Genomic DNA, 17,152 nt, shown 5'->3' with positions numbered 1-17,152 from the left:
TTCTCGCACCGGCTCACATTCGAGAAAGGCTGCGGCTAGAATTCTTACGATCAGCGACCTTCCTCCTAATTTTACTTTAAAACTTTCAATCTTAGAGGAAAATGTCATAGGACCCGAAATAACGACCGTGAAATTTCCTATCGGTTCATTACACAAAATTTTCGAAAAAATAATTTTCGTGACCAAAAATAAGGGTTTTAAAAAGGGCGCAGGCAAAAATTCTTATGATCAGCGACCTTTCTCCTCATTTTACTTTTAAACTTTCAATCTTAGAGGAAAATGTCATAGGACCCGAAATAACGACCGTGAAATTTCCTATCGGTTCATTACACAAAATTTTCGAAAAAATAATTTTCGTGACCAAAAATAAGGGTTTTAAAAAGGGCGCAGGCAAAAATTCTTATGATCAGCGACCTTTCTCCTCATTTTACTTTTAAACTTTCAATCTTAGAGGAAAATGTCATAGGACCCGAAATAACGACCGTGAAATTTCCTATCGGTTCATTACACAAAATTTTCGAAAAAATAATTTTCGTGACCAAAAATAAGGGTTTTAAAAAGGGCGCAGGCAAAAAATGTTATGATCAGCGACCTATCTCCTCAGTTTACTTTTAAACTTTCAATCTTAGAGGAAAATATCATAGGACCCATAATAACGGCCGTACAATTTCCTATCGGTTCATTACACTAAATTTTCGGAAAAATGGGAGAGGCGATGGAAAGGAATACATACAAGAAAAACGTCTCGTACCTGTAAAGATCCAATCTGAATTTCGGAGGCTAGCGGCAACAAGTACCCGAAGTCAAACGAAGAAACGCTTCCTGACATGTGCGTGAAACTTTTAATAATTATTCATTGATAATATTATGACGTTGATAAGGATATCAAATTATCACATTATTAAACTACTATTAAACAATCACTACCTGTGCCACCCGCTGTACCGATTGAAAATCGAAAAACCGAAATAACCTCAAAAAACTTCTGTTAGGTTTGTCTTTGTTGTTTGATTCTCGTTGTCTCGAATTGATGGAATACTTTTAATTGAGCAGAGATGACAGTTTTAACGGCTGATAATTAAATAAATTAAAATTAATTGAACGATCTGGGGACCGGCCGTGATTGCGCGTAAATATGCGTATTACATACATTGCATTAGCGTACGCATGGCCGCCATGTTGCTTTCTGCGAACGAATATCGAATATCGTATCGAATGCGATTATTCGAGTATCGCACTATCGATTCTTTACCATAGCTTCTAACGGGGACGTGGCCATATTCGATCATTCACAAAAGTTGGCAAGAAATCCGCCTCTCAGCCAGACTCCGTTTTTCTCGCACCGGCTCACATTCGAGAAAGGCTGCGGCTAGAATTCTTACGATCAGCGACCTTCCTCCTAATTTTACTTTAAAACTTTCAATCTTAGAGGAAAATGTCATAGGACCCGAAATAACGACCGTGAAATTTCCTATCGGTTCATTACACAAAATTTTCGAAAAAATAATTTTCGTGACCAAAAATAAGGGTTTTAAAAAGGGCGCAGGCAAAAATTCTTATGATCAGCGACCTTTCTCCTCATTTTACTTTTAAACTTTCAATCTTAGAGGAAAATGTCATAGGACCCGAAATAACGACCGTGAAATTTCCTATCGGTTCATTACACAAAATTTTCGAAAAAATAATTTTCGTGACCAAAAATAAGGGTTTTAAAAAGGGCGCAGGCAAAAATTCTTATGATCAGCGACCTTTCTCCTCATTTTACTTTTTACCCAGAAAATTGTTAAAATTTTACGGTATTTGCTCTATTTTTCGGAGGAAATATGATGGAACGTCTTGAAAAACTGTGGTTTTATTACTTTCTCTCTTACGTATGATTTCATTTACTCAACTTGTTTCAAATGTTACTGAGCATTAGAGGACGGCTCCATGCTCTTAACTCCTAATTTTGCCACTTATTTGAGGTATTGTAGTCTTTATTCTACATTATTTAGAATTTTTTGAGTTTAAAATTAGAAATTAGAAAAATAAGTTAGAAAATTAGAATTTTCTGCGTTTAAAACATGATTGAGAATTTTCTAATTCATCACTAATCAGATCAAGTGAGGGAAATTTTATAGAATTTAAGGGCATTTGCACCGAAGGAGCAATTACAACCGCGACGGATAGAGGGAGCAAGATAGCGCATCGGAGGCAGAAGGCAGCGCGCTACGGTGACGGGCCAAGAGAAGCGAGCTGCGATCGCGCAGCGAAGGGCTCGGACTCGGAACGTACCGCTCTACCCGCCCGCCTTGATTCCGCCGCCGAGCAGGGGCTCTCCGCTCAGCTGATCGCAAAGCGATTCTCCAGCGCATGAGTCGGCCCGTGTTCAGGCCGCGCAGCGCGCTGCGCCAGCGCCACCTCCATCCGCTCTGGTGCTTACCTATACTTTAGTGGCACTATACGTATTTCTGTCTCTCTCTCTTTCTGTTTTTAATGCAATTTATATACTGAACACGCTTTATAAATATATTTGCTAAAATGTAAAACATGCATCTAACAGGTGTAATTTTCTTCTTTCTTTTGAAATCTTTGGGCAAGCAGTGCTTGCCTTGCTTATCCGGACCGCACGCCACTGTAGGAAAGCGGCAGAGCGGACGGAGGTGGCGCAGCGAACACGGCGCAGCCAACTTAATATGCTCTGGAGAATCGCTTGCTATGGGCTGTGAGCGGAGAGCCAGACAGCTCGGCGCGGGGCGGCGGAATTAAGGCGGGCGGGGAAAGGGGTTCGTTCCGAGCAAAGCACTAAACCTACCGCACGCCATGGGGGTGAGGGGGGGGGGGGGGTATTTTTAAACTTTTAGTATCATAGTGAAAAGAAGTTATTCAAAGATGGATTTTACTAATTCCGGTTGAAAATGCACGTTGAATTGTTGATACTTAATGGTATATGTTCATCGAAAATCCCATTTTTGACCTTGCTTATGTTAATTGATTCACATCAATACGCGATTTTTCAGCCCCATCTCACTCCCTTAAAACTGCACTTTTCCCCCTCCCACCACCTTTTGAATCATTTTGATACCATCTCTACTTACCCTTTTCCACCCGTAGAATGCCTTTCATTATTCAAGGACAACTCTTCTTCCGCCCTTTTCTACGAGACCCAATATGAGAGTCGGCTGATGAGAAGAGCACAATACCAGGAAGAAGTGTTTTGGAGACTCGCGGGTAAGGTAACTCTTAAACCAATGCAATAGGGCGGACATATATAACGAGCACTTCATTCAAAAGTATTGATAGAACATGTAGTATTCCTTAATGTTCTCTCCATTAAATGCCCAAAATTTGTATAAGCTAGAATGAAAACAGCTTTTTTCCAACCCCGACCAACAACTCATAAACTCCGCGAATGATAAATTTCGGTCAAACGAGCGAAAGTAAGGCGAAAATTGACTTCTGCAATGAAAATACTGTAGGTGTATCTAGTTTTAAAATAAAAATCCAACTGATTGTATCAGTGGCGTGGCGTCCATTAGATTCGCCGTGTTCGCCGAAGAAAATATTTTGAAAGAATTAATAAATACGGCTAAGAATGTGGAAAACAATATTGAATAGTATACCGCAAATAATTATCGGGCGCTTGGCTTCCGACAGCGGCATGCGGCGCGGTCGCGGCGCGGCGGAGAGAGAAAATCCTGCGACGCGGGACCGCACCAGCTATCGAGCCTGGATGAAAGCGAGAGGCGAACGGACGGGGTGAGGCAATGATGAAGGAGTAAGGGGGGGGGAGAGAGAGAGAGAGAGAGAGGAGTGACGAGGCACTGGCGCGGCGCGGCGCGGGGGGCAGCGGGCAGAGCTTATGTTGTGAGCCCGAGTTTCGCATATCATCCGTTTCTCCTCATCGCAGCTTTCATCAAATCGCAATTGCCCGGAAACTAGGACTGCACATCTTATCTGATAAAATCGTTCGTCCTTTAGACCAATTTTGAGGGATTAGGCTCGACTAGTCGATGAGTCAATTGTTGGTCTAATTTCATCACGTGAATCGGCTTTGTCTCCACGGGACGTTTTCATGGGATTTGTCCCAAGTTCGAATCGCATCAGGAATGAAACTTCTGGGATTTTTCCCAGTTACCGTCTCCACGGGACGAGGCTCATACGGTCCTGCGACTAGTTTGCGCGGGAAGATAAATTAGATAGGTAAAGTCGAGTATTTAACCGTCATTAAAATAATAAGTGCACTCAATTGACAATTAGACACATATTTTAACTAAACAAACAGGAACAATGGAGTATTCAACGAAATATCGCACAATCCGTTTACAATTCTTCTTCCTCTCTCGGTGGGTCCTAGGAGTAAAAGGACCATACTTGGTACTGGGAAAAATATTGATCAACTCAATATTTTTCCCAACTTCGTAAGTGGGATTTCTCCCTGGGACAAATCTCGTGAAAAGGCCCGTGGAGACAAGACCAAACGCAGAAGAAAAACGGGGTAAAAAAATACTAGTGCGTGATCAATTTTTAAGGACAATTCTGTAATTTCTCCTACAATTTTAAATAGATTAAAACGCGTAATATCCAAAATCTAAGCTCAGATTCGGATTCCTCGTGAAAAATCGATGCGATTTCATGTATCATATGTTAGCATAACATGAAGGAAAGAGGTTTAACGACGCGTTTAGATTCTGTCGTACAACCCCATCTGAACTACGCCGCCGCGCCGGTCGCCCGAGATACAACCGAACGGGGAGGCGCGCGCCTGCCGCTACAAGCGTTCGGTTTCGTCCCGAGGAATTATCCTGAGCACTACCCATGTTGCCACGTTGCATTCATATGCTCGAATCAGTATGCCTACGTTACGTTACGTGTCTTTCCTTCACGCTATGCTCGGGTATGAAACATGAAATTGCATCTATTTTCAACGAGGAATCGGAATCTGAGCTTCGATTTTGGGTATCACGCGTTTTAAGTCACATGTTCCAAATTCGAAAATCCGAAATGACGGGCGTGGCTTAAAATGCTATCTCGGCTCCTGTTCGATGGATTTTTCTGAAATTCGGTGTCAGAGTATGATACATGAAATCGCATCGATTTTTTACGAGGAATCCGAATATGAGCTTCGATTTTGGGTATCACGCGTTTTAAATCAAAATCTGTCAAAATTCGAAAATCCGAAATGACTGAAGTGGCTTAAAATGCTATCTCGGCATGAGGAGCGCTGAGTCATAATGTGTTTTTGTTCCTGTGCTTAAATCGATTGATAACATTTTTAATAATGGACGCAAGAAATAGCTGACCAGGAAACTTAATTAATCGTAAAGTGTGAGTACTTTCGTTTTGATTTTTGATAGTTTCCTTTGACATTTTAAGTTTGAATGCTGCCATGACCAGGGATTGATAGTACGTAAAAATGCATTCAAAAGCGCAATGACCAAGTTTCATTATCTGAGCCCTGGTTCACCATTCTTGTGTATTGTAATATGCTACCTATTACTACAATGGCCATTGATAATGAATGAGATATTTGTTATCGTTGAATTCACGGTCTGCATGCTACTTCTATGCACACACTGGGTCTGGCCCTCAAACTGCACATGTTTTGGAGGGAAAATTTTCCATATTTCGTTACAGCCTTCTTTTGCTTCTCACCCAATTTTTTCAGCAATTTTTGTTTTGTTTAGGTCAACAAAAGTAAGGTCAAAAATGAATTCTACAATCAAAAATCCCCAAGGAAACAGAGTTTTAACACGAAATGCCCACAAGAACGAGTAAAATTTATCTTTAAGTACGTAACTATAATATTTTTATGTTTCTACGGAAAGTTTGAAAGAACGCGTAAAATTGTGTATTTGTGTCATGATATCAAGAAAAGTAAGGTCAAAAATGAATTCCACGATCAAAATAACCCAGACAAAGTTTGGTTTAGTACGAAATCCCCAAGAGCGAGTGGAATAGCCGCAACGCAACAAGTTAAGGCGTTGTTAAAGTCCACAACTGCCCAACGAAAATTACCCGCTGAGCGTTGAGCTCAACGAAAGCGTTGGTAAATTCTGGTGGATTTACCCGTTTTCCAAGATGGCTGCTCAGCAAACTGCCCAACAGCTCAGCGAGGTTCTCGGCTGCTGTGGACCGCTGCCGAGTTTGCTGGATTGTTGTAATGTTATTGTTTACATCCATAACCGCCATTTTTTCGCACTTCTTCGCCACATGTTCGTCACCAGACTGACTTGCAATTGCTTATAATCGTTTATTGCGTCAATTTCGTAGTAATGTGGGTGTTAATAAGATTTTTAAATGTTAAAAATCTTAAATTTCAACAAAACTTAACCTCCAAATCCGCAGAATCCTACGGGAATTTAACAACGACACCTCGATTTTCTCCCGTCTGTTGAGCTGACGTCATCGTTGAGATGACGTCAACCCTGCTAAGATTCGGCCATTTTCGTTGGGCAGCAAAAGTAATTTAACAACGCACCTTTAGTATAAGGCGATGAGCGGGCCAGGCATTCGAGCCGGTGCGTCGCAATGCAAAACGGAATCAGTCAGTGCCGACTCGGCAGTCGGCACTGCCGAGGCGGTTTTTTGGACAACTTTCGTGATTGATCGAATATCGCTATGTCCCCGTTAGAAGCTATGGTAAAGAATCGATTGTACGATATTCGAATAATCGCATTCGAGACGAGTATTTCGATATTCGATTCGTCCACCTGTTTAAAGAATGCAACATGGCGGCCTGGCCATGCACTGGCCATATGCATTTTCCCACTCAATCACGAATTCACGACCGGTCCCCAGATCGTTCAATTAATTTTAATTTATTGAATCATTAGCCGTTAAAACTGTCATCTTCTCTGCTCCTTTAGAAGTATTTCATCAATTCGAGACGAAGCTTTAACCCCAGGGCCAACGAGAATCCAGAAGAAGCCATGGGAATAGTGCGGAGGAACCGAAATTCAGAGTGGATCTTTACAGGTACGAGTCGTTTTTCTTGTATGTATTCCTTTCCATCGCCTCTCCCATTTTTCCGAAAATTTAGTGTAATGAACCGATAGGAAATTGTACGGCCGTTATTATGGGTCCTATGATATTTTCCTCTAAGATTGAAAGTTTAAAAGTAAACTGAGGAGAAAGGTCGCTGATCATAACATTTTTTGCCTGCGCCCTTTTTAAAACCCTTATTTTTGGTCACGAAAATTATTTTTTCGAAAATTTTGTGTAATGAACCGATAGGAAATTTCACGGTCGTTATTTCGGGTCCTATGACATTTTCCTCTAAGATTGAAAGTTTTAAAGTAAAATTAGGAGGAAGGTCGCTGATCGTAAGAATTCTAGCCGCAGCCTTTCTCGAATGTGAGCCGGTGCGAGAAAAACGGAGTCTGGCTGAGAGGCGGATTTCTTGCCAACTTTTGTGAATGATCGAATATGGCCACGTCCCCGTTAGAAGCTATGGTAAAGAATCGATAGTGCGATACTCGAATAATCGCATTCGATACGATATTCGATATTCGTTCGCAGAAAGCAACATGGCGGCCATGCGTACGCTAATGCAATGTATAATACGCATATTTACGCGCAATCACGGCCGGTCCCCAGATCGTTCAATTAATTTTAATTTATTTAATTATCAGCCGTTAAAACTGTCATCTCTGCTCAATTAAAAGTATTCCATCAATTCGAGACAACGAGAATCAAACAACAAAGACAAACCTAACAGAAGTTTTTTGAGGTTATTTCGGTTTTTCGATTTTCAATCGGTACAGCGGGTGGCACAGGTAGTGATTGTTTAATAGTAGTTTAATAATGTGATAATTTGATATACTTATCAACGTCATAATATGTGACAGTTGACTTACCCGTTGGAAAACGCGTTGTTGGTCGTCTCTGTTGACTAAAAATTGTTGTGTTTTGAATGTGACACCGCGTGCACAATATCATTTAGAGGTTAGCTCAACGCTCTCAACTACCTCCTGAGACCGATGACTTGTTGACTTCCGTTTGGTAAACAGTCCAGGACATCGGGCAATCCCAACGGAAGTCGAACAACGCCGAGCTTATCAATGAATAATTATTAAAAGTTTCACGCACATGTCAGGAAGCGTTTCTTCGTTTGACTTCGGGTACTTGTTGCCGCTAGCCTCCGAAATTCAGATTGGATCTTTACAGGTACGAGACGTTTTTCTTGTATGTATTCCTTTTCATCGCCTCTCCCATTTTTCCGAAAATTTAGTGTAATGAACCGATAGGAAATTGTACGGCCGTTATCATGGGTCCTATGATATTTTCCTCTAAGATTGAAAGTTTAAAAGTAAACTGAGGAGATAGGTCGCTGATCATAACATTTTTTGCCTGCGCCCTTTTTAAAACCCTTATTTTTGGTCACGAAAATTATTTTTTCGAAAATTTTGTGTAATGAACCGATAGGAAATTTCACGGTCGTTATTTCGGGTCCTATGACATTTTCCTCTAAGATTGAAAGTTTAAAAGTAAAATGAGGAGAAAGGTCGCTGATCATAAGAATTTTTGCCTGCGCCCTTTTTAAAACCCTTATTTTTGGTCACGAAAATTATTTTTTCGAAAATTTTGTGTAATGAACCGATAGGAAATTTCACGGTCGTTATTTCGGGTCCTATGACATTTTCCTCTAAGATTGAAAGTTTTAAAGTAAAATTAGGAGGAAGGTCGCTGATCGTAAGAATTCTAGCCGCAGCCTTTCTCGAATGTGAGCCGGTGCGAGAAAAACGGAGTCTGGCTGAGAGGCGGATTTCTTGCCAACTTTTGTGAATGATCGAATATGGCCACGTCCCCGTTAGAAGCTATGGTAAAGAATCGATAGTGCGATACTCGAATAATCGCATTCGATACGATATTCGATATTTGTTCGCAGAAAGCAACATAGCGGCCATGCGTACGCTACCCAGGTAGCAAGGTCTGCTATAAAATAATTTTTATTATATCTTCGAAATAACAGTTTTATTGCTATTAAATGAGAGTTTTAATTCCTATTAATATATTATAAAAAAACAATTTATATCGGTTGAAAAGATCGATTAAAGTACTCCCCAGTTACAACAGTTTCAGGCGCTATATTCCTATTTTATGAAGTTAAAAATAACAGTTTAAAATAATTTAATGACATAAATCAACAATGATTAAAGTAGTGAAAAACAAATTTCATTTGGAAAATTTACTGGTGTAAAGCGACACTTGTCTTAAAATAAAAATAAAAAATTTAAATGTTGAATACGAGTTTTGAATTATTCTTGTAAAGTATTAAAAAAAACTTAAAATATCCATAGAAAAACTAATTTCTAATAATAGAACGACTCGTAAAATTGTAGTTTTATTGAAAATTAACAGTGTCAATATATGAAATTTTATTCGTTTTTAATATTTTGTTAAACTGTTATTTTTTGGTTTTAAAAGATCAATTATAGAACTCCCCAGTTTCAGGCCTCATATTTCTATTTTGAACACCGATGACGGTGACAGTGGCGTAACGGGCGCCCCCGCAGACCCTGCTATGCAGGGGGGCCCAGGCGCCAAGGGGGCCCTCGGCCGCCGGAATTTTTTTTTTCTCTCTCTATCTTTGATCCTTAGCTTGGGTTTCAAACTTTGGGCATTTACTTACCGAGATGGGGCTTCTTCCTCCGATTTTTATTGTTAGCTCGGGGTTTTTCATACTTCTTTCGGACTGTTCCGAACTTTTTATTTGCTGGAGGGCCCCTGCCTTCCAATGTCCACTCAGTGATTACTAAATCGTTTTTCTTTTTTTGTCACTTTTCGTATTTCGGGCTTTGGGAGATCCAATAATCCTTGGGCCTGGGCTGGGCCCCCGCCACCCTTTAGATCCTTGATCCTTTAGGGGTCCCATATAATCGGGTACGGGATCTGGGACGGTGAGGGGTGAGGCAGTCCAAGTCCGTGATTTGAGATGCCTCGGACCAAAAAATGGGAAGGGGTGGGAGGGGGGATAATTTTGGAATTTTATCGACATGGGGGGGGGGGGCTGGAAAAAATTTTGCGGGGGGGCCCAGCGGAAGTCCGTTACGCCACTGGACGGTGAGCACCGATACTTCCTCTAAGGAGGAGCAACAAAGACTATGCAGCAGGGATGTGATTACACTCGACACACCACACTACAATAATAATAATAATAATAATTTATTTTATTTGTAAATGCACATTTATAACAATCAACGCTATAGATAGGCCCATGCCCTGTCTAGGCACAGTTAACCACAGGGGGGTCATCAAAAATGTGAGAAGAAAATCCACTCATATGCACCGAACAAAGCAAACATAGAAGCCGTCGATAAAAAAACGTATGTCGTAGAATATAAATAATATATTTTATGTTTTCACTACACACAAAGGTTAGACAGGCACCATAAACGACCCATCCAAAAACAAAATAAATCGGAGCTCTCTATCGGAAATAAAAGGAAACACCCCGATTACAATAAAACAATCGGAAATTAAAATCGGTATTTAAAAAAATAATGTAATACTAATTTATATTTCACAACTGTTTAAAATAAAATGTTTTGCAGAAAAACTGCAATAAATCAGATATTTAAACTGTCATTTTATCACTATCACTTGTATCTTTTTATCGATTTAAATTATATTTTCCTTGTTAGTGATAAATAGTTATCAAAGTTTTTTATAAGGATTCTTTTTCGACAAAAATTAAAGCTACACCGGTTTTCAGGAAACAATGATTTAAAAATAGTTTCTCACCAATATTGTTTAATAAATAATGTAATAATAATTAATATTTCATGGTTATTTATAAGAATGTGTTTTGCAAAAATATGGCAACAAATGAGATATTTAAATTTGTTTTTTATTGTCTTTTTTTTATCTTTTTATTGATTTAGATTAAATTTTTCTCATTAGTACAGTATAATACTTTATGTTTTGTAAAATAGCTTTTTTAAAACAAAATGGTCTACTTCTGTGTTTTATGAAATCAACTTTAAAAAAAAATAAATTAGAATAATTTTTTTAACTTTTTTTAGTTATTAAAATGTTAATCTACTTTCCTTTCTTTAAAAAAGTTTTGTTAAGTAAGTGATTTTGATTGAGAATTTTAAACCGTCGTTTTATTTCAAATCTAAGTATGTTTTTATTGCAATAATAGTTTCCTTTTCGATCGGTGTATAACACTAGTTAAATTTGTGTTATATTTTCAGAAAACATGACTAAATTATAAATTTTCCACTGGTATTTTTTAAGTATGTAAGAAAAATTTTTCAGTGATTATAGTCGCAAAGGACTTCTCTTTTCCGTTGGTTTTTCAACTGTTGTACTAGAGCAAATTTTTCGATGAAAAAGTGCACAAAAGTAACAGTGTAAAAACTGTTGTGAAATTGCAATTTTGAACTGTTACTATTGCTACCTGGGTAATGCAATGTAATACGCATATTTACGCGCAATCACGGCCGGTCCCCAAATCGTTCAATTAATTTTAATTTATTTAATTATCAGCCGTTAAAACTGTCATCTCTGCTCAATTAAAAGTATTCCATCAATTCGAGACAACGAGAATCAATCAACAAAGACAAACCTAACAGAAGTTTTTTGAGGTTATTTCGGTTTTTCGATTTTCAATCGGTACAGCGGGTGGCACAGGTAGTGATTGTTTAATAGTAGTTTAATAATGTGATAATTTGATATCCTTATCAACGTCATAATATTATCAATGAATAATTATTAAAAGTTTCACGCACATGTCAGGAAGCGTTTCTTCGTTTGACTTCGGGTACTTGTTGCCGCTAGCCTCCGAAATTCAGATTGGATCTTTACAGGTACGAGTCGTTTTTCTTGTATGTATTCCTTTCCATCGCCTCTCCCATTTTTCCGAAAATTTAGTGTAATGAACCGATAGGAAATTGTACGGCCGTTATCATGGGTCCTATGATATTTTCCTCTAAGATTGAAAGTTTAAAAGTAAACTGAGGAGATAGGTCGCTGATCATAACATTTTTTGCCTGCGCCCTTTTTAAAACCCTTATTTTTGGTCACGAAAATTATTTTTTCGAAAATTTTGTGTAATGAACCGATAGGAAATTTCACGGTCGTTATTTCGGGTCCTATGACATTTTCCTCTAAGATTGAAAGTTTAAAAGTAAAATGAGGAGAAAGGTCGCTGATCATAAGAATTTTTGCCTGCGCCCTTTTTAAAACCCTTATTTTTGGTCACGAAAATTATTTTTTCGAAAATTTTGTGTAATGAACCGATAGGAAATTTCACGGTCGTTATTTCGGGTCCTATGACATTTTCCTCTAAGATTGAAAGTTTAAAAGTAAAATGAGGAGAAAGGTCGCTGATCATAAGAATTTTTGCCTGCGCCCTTTTTAAAACCCTTATTTTTGGTCACGAAAATTATTTTTTCGAAAATTTTGTGTAATGAACCGATAGGAAATTTCACGGTCGTTATTTCGGGTCCTATGACATTTTCCTCTAAGATTGAAAGTTTTAAAGTAAAATGAGGAGGAAGGTCGCTGATCGTAAGAATTCTAGCCGCAGCCTTTCTCGAATGTGAGCCGGTGCGAGAAAAACGGAGTCTGGCTGAGAGGCGGATTTCTTGCCAACTTTTGTGAATGATCGAATATGGCCACGTCCCCGTTAGAAGCTATGGTAAAGAATCGATAGTGCGATACTCGAATAATCGCATTCGATACGATATTCGATATTTGTTCGCAGAAAGCAACATAGCGGCCATGCGTACGCTAATGCAATGTAATACGCATATTTACGCGCAATCACGGCCGGTCCCCAGATCGTTCAATTAATTTTAATTTATTTAATTATCAGCCGTTAAAACTGTCATCTCTGCTCAATTAAAAGTATTCCATCAATTCGAGACAACGAGAATCAAACAACAAAGACAAACCTAACAGAAGTTTTTTGAGGTTATTTCGGTTTTTCGATTTTCAATCGGTACAGCGGGTGGCACAGGTAGTGATTGTTTAATAGTAGTTTAATAATGTGATAATTTGATATCCTTATCAACGTCATAATATTATCAATGAATAATTATTAAAAGTTTCACGCACATGTCAGGAAGCGTTTCTTCGTTTGACTTCGGGTACTTGTTGCCGCTAGCCTCCGAAATTCAGATTGGATCTTTACAGGTACGAGACGTTTTTCTTGTATGTATTCCTTTTCATCGCCTCTCTCATTTTTCCGAAAATTTAGTGTAATGAACCGGTAGGAAATTGTACGGCCGTTATCATGGGTCCTATGATATTTTCCTCTAAGATTGAAAGTTTAAAAGTAAACTGAGGAGATAGGTCGCTGATCATAACATTTTTTGCCTGCGCCCTTTTTAAAACCCTTATTTTTGGTCACGAAAATTATTTTTTCGAAAATTTTGTGTAATGAACCGATAGGAAATTTCACGGTCGTTATTTCGGGTCCTATGACATTTTCCTCTAAGATTGAAAGTTTAAAAGTAAAATGAGGAGAAAGGTCGCTGATCATAAGAATTTTTGCCTGCGCCCTTTTTAAAACCCTTATTTTTGGTCACGAAAATTATTTTTTCGAAAATTTTGTGTAATGAACCGATAGGAAATTTCACGGTCGTTATTTCGGGTCCTATGACATTTTCCTCTAAGATTGAAAGTTTAAAAGTAAAATGAGGAGAAAGGTCGCTGATCATAAGAATTTTTGCCTGCGCCCTTTTTAAAACCCTTATTTTTGGTCACGAAAATTATTTTTTCGAAAATTTTGTGTAATGAACCGATAGGAAATTTCACGGTCGTTATTTCGGGTCCTATGACATTTTCCTCTAAGATTGAAAGTTTTAAAATAAAATTAGGAGGAAGGTCGCTGATCGTAAGAATTCTATCCGCAGCCTTTCTCGAATGTGAGCCGGTGCGAGAAAAACGGAGTCTGGCTGAGAGGCGGATTTCTTGCCAACTTTTGTGAATGATCGAATATGGCCACGTCCCCGTTAGAAGCTATGGTAAAGAATCGATAGTGCGATACTCGAATAATCGTATTCGATACGATATTCGATATTCGTTCGCAGAAAGCAACATGGCGGCCATGCGTACGCTAATGCAATGTATGTAAATATGTAATACGCATTTACGCGGAATCACGGCCGGCACCCGGATCGTTCAATTTATTATAATTTATTTAATTACTAACCGTTAAAACTGTCAGCTCTACTCATTTAGAAGTATTCCATAAATTCAAGACGAAGATTTAACCCCAGGGCCAACGAGAATCAAGAAGAAGCCATGGGAAGCGCGGAGAAACCGAAGTTTAGAGTGGATCTTTACTTGATCTTTACAGGTATGAGTCGTTTTTCTTGTATTCCTTTCAATCGCCTCTCCTTCAACTAAATCGCGGAAGCTTACACTATTGATTCCTCTCTGAGAATGTAGAAAAGTTCCCATAACTTACGATGTTACAACTGAATTGCCATCAGATATGATAGAACATGTCCTTTTGTCTGTCGCCGGACTTGTCTTGCAGACTCCGCTATGGACCAAGAGGTATCTCTTTATCTCCTCTTATCTTATCATCTTATCTCGTCAATCAATAGCTACGTTTATGCGAGGCTTGAAACCGAGGTTTCACGAAACTCGAGTTTATAATGCGAGTTTCTTCTGTTGGGTTTATGCGGGCGCTGTAACCTGACTTTCGTGGGAAATCAAACTTTCCAATTTTGGCGCTGTCTATGCGCATCATATTTTCGATTGAACTTGAATCTCATGTTTGCCCCTTTTTCACAAGCTATAATACATTTTTCCACTATGAATTGATTCAATAATATATTATTACTCTTATATCCTGTGTATGTTCCCCAATATATAAGCTGAGGAGACTAAGCTAAAGCTAGGAGATAAGGAGGCTTCATCCTCACTAGAAAAGCCTTTACCGACTTTCTGAGGAATAGTTGGAAAAATGACAGTTTAATCATTTTTTCACAATTTAAACACTGGACCAGTAGACATGGCACGAATTTCAGCATTCTGATACATGTTTCACAACTAAAATTTCACGTAGAACACGATGCGCACAACGAAAATTACCGGAATCAACTCCTTACGAAGATATTTAATGATTCTTGATGCGTGAATTCAAACCACCCGCTCATGAAAACTCAATGCTCTACGTGACTCACATCGCGCTCAAAACGTTATCATGACAGTCTCTGAGATATAAAAATCTGGCAACCTCAATCTTGATGCTTTGGCTCAGCGATAGCAAGTTGTTTATAGTTTGAACAACACATGGTGGGAAATGAACATTGCTAGATCGAGAAGCTTGTTGAAATTGTTGTAGTGCACGATTAAACTTACGCAGAGCTTTGAGTTTCTTATGAGCGGGCAGTTCAAATTCCTCGTAACCAATGTGAAATAAAAACGTTAATATCTTTGTTAGGAGTTGATTTTGGTAATTTTCGTTGCGCGAATCGTGTTTTACGTGAAATTTTGGTCAAGAAACATGTATCAGAATGCTTAAATTCGTACCTTGTCTAGTGGTCCATTACTAAAATTCTGTTTATATAAAGTGGTAAATAATGGCAAAATTACATCAAAATCATGGGAGAAGCACCAGTTGTTTACGAACGTTGTGATAACGTATCCGCCATGTTGCCAATTGCTCACCTGGAAATCGCATTTGAAGTAGAATTTCAACCTTCGGTTTGTTTATGCTGAATGCAGAAACCTAGTTCTCAGTGTGAAATAAGGTTTCAAACACAAATTTCGGAAACCTACATTTTGTTAGTTCCGCATCGTTTATGCCGTGATTTGAACCTTGGTTTCAAACTCAGGTTTCGATTGAAGTTAGGTTTAGAGGCTCGCATAAACATAGCTTATAAATGCAGACCGGTTTTTGAAACTCTGTTGGTACGCCAGGACAAGATGAGGAATGTGTGAGCTTTGCGTCTGGAAGACCTTGATCCCCTAGGCCTGGGCATGCCGATAAGAGTTTCAACAATCGATTCCCGTGTGTGAGACTGATGCTAACTTTAAAGAAGGAACCTCTGAGCACAGTGAAGAGTGTTTTACAGGTTTTGTTTCCCAATCCCCTGCAAATAGCAAGAACTGTCAATACTGTTGCCACACATAATGATCATCCTTGTTTGGAGTCCATTGCCAGGTATTTCTCGCCTAAATTTCCTCCTCAAGAATTGTAACTTCCTCTTTCCCTGAATGTCCTCTAACTCTCTCCCTCTTTCACTTTCATGTGAAGTCATGTGTCACTTTTAATCTCTGAAGAGAAAGAGTTAGTTAGTCTGCATGTAGTCATGCTGTGATAATGAGGCTTATTTCATCATTTTGAAAGCCCACCTAGACCATCTCTTCCCTGCAAATCGATAGCTTAGCCACTGTTTCACGGGCCAGTTGTGCTGGTAATAGAATCATGTTATTATGCTTGGTTCTAGTAGACTGGCTCAAAATGAAAAGATCTGTCCCAACAGACTGCAACTCTCTACCTTGAATATTAACCGACAAGATATCTTGCCTTGAAAAACTCGATTTATGATGTCATCCACTGTGGTAGTGCATAACATGATACGTCCTAGAACTGGGGAAAGAAAAGAAATTCAGAAGTCACATCAGTCTGGATGCATCAATCGTCAGTTGGCCCATTGATTAGCATGAAAATATCTGTTGAATGGTGCAATTTTTGGATGTGACATTTGTCTCTGCTTTTCTTTCCCCAGTTCTACCGCGGTGGATGACTTCATAAATCGAGTTTTTCCAGGGGAGATACCTCTGTTAATATTCAACGCAGAAATTTGCTGTTTAGCCAGATTTTGTCATTTTTAGTTGATCTGCAAGACTAAAGTATCTTGAATTCATTTTCTTTAATCGTAGCCAAAAAAAAACCCTGCGGATGTCCCTTAAAAGTCAATTTTTGAAAAAGTTTTTTTTTACTATGAGGGCATCATCTAACTTAAACCAAACCAGGGTTAAAATGTGTCCCAAAGCCTCCTTGATAACTTATCAAAAGTTCGTTTTAGTTAGCCAATGCGCTCGGTGTCAAAAAAGCCTTGGAGTGATAGAAAAACATGCATTTTTGCTAAAATACGCCTGCAAATGTATATTCAGGCAACCGTTTAACACGTATCCAGTGGCCTATGGACCAAATCATGATTGTTTCTGTAAACTACATTAAGTCAACTTGGAAAACCCA

The 17,152-nt window shown here is 38.8% G+C and overlaps 1 long non-coding RNA gene across 1 annotated transcript; it reads left to right on the top strand.

Moving 5' to 3' along the window:
- The first annotated feature begins 3,816 nt into the window (after positions 1 to 3,816).
- Positions 3,817 to 6,956, top strand: LOC140224880 (uncharacterized). The gene is made up of 3 exons (XR_011900097.1): positions 3,817 to 4,182; positions 5,667 to 5,774; positions 6,849 to 6,956. It is a non-coding gene; the product is annotated as an uncharacterized lncRNA (long non-coding RNA).
- The last annotated feature ends 10,196 nt before the right edge of the window (positions 6,957 to 17,152 follow it).

This window comes from Bemisia tabaci, chromosome 6 (assembly GCF_918797505.1).
Source record: "Bemisia tabaci chromosome 6, PGI_BMITA_v3".
In the NCBI taxonomy this organism is placed as follows: Eukaryota; Metazoa; Arthropoda; class Insecta; order Hemiptera; family Aleyrodidae; genus Bemisia; species Bemisia tabaci.
The sequence above is the reverse complement of the archived record's forward strand: the minus strand, read 5'-3'. Positions and strand labels throughout refer to the sequence as shown.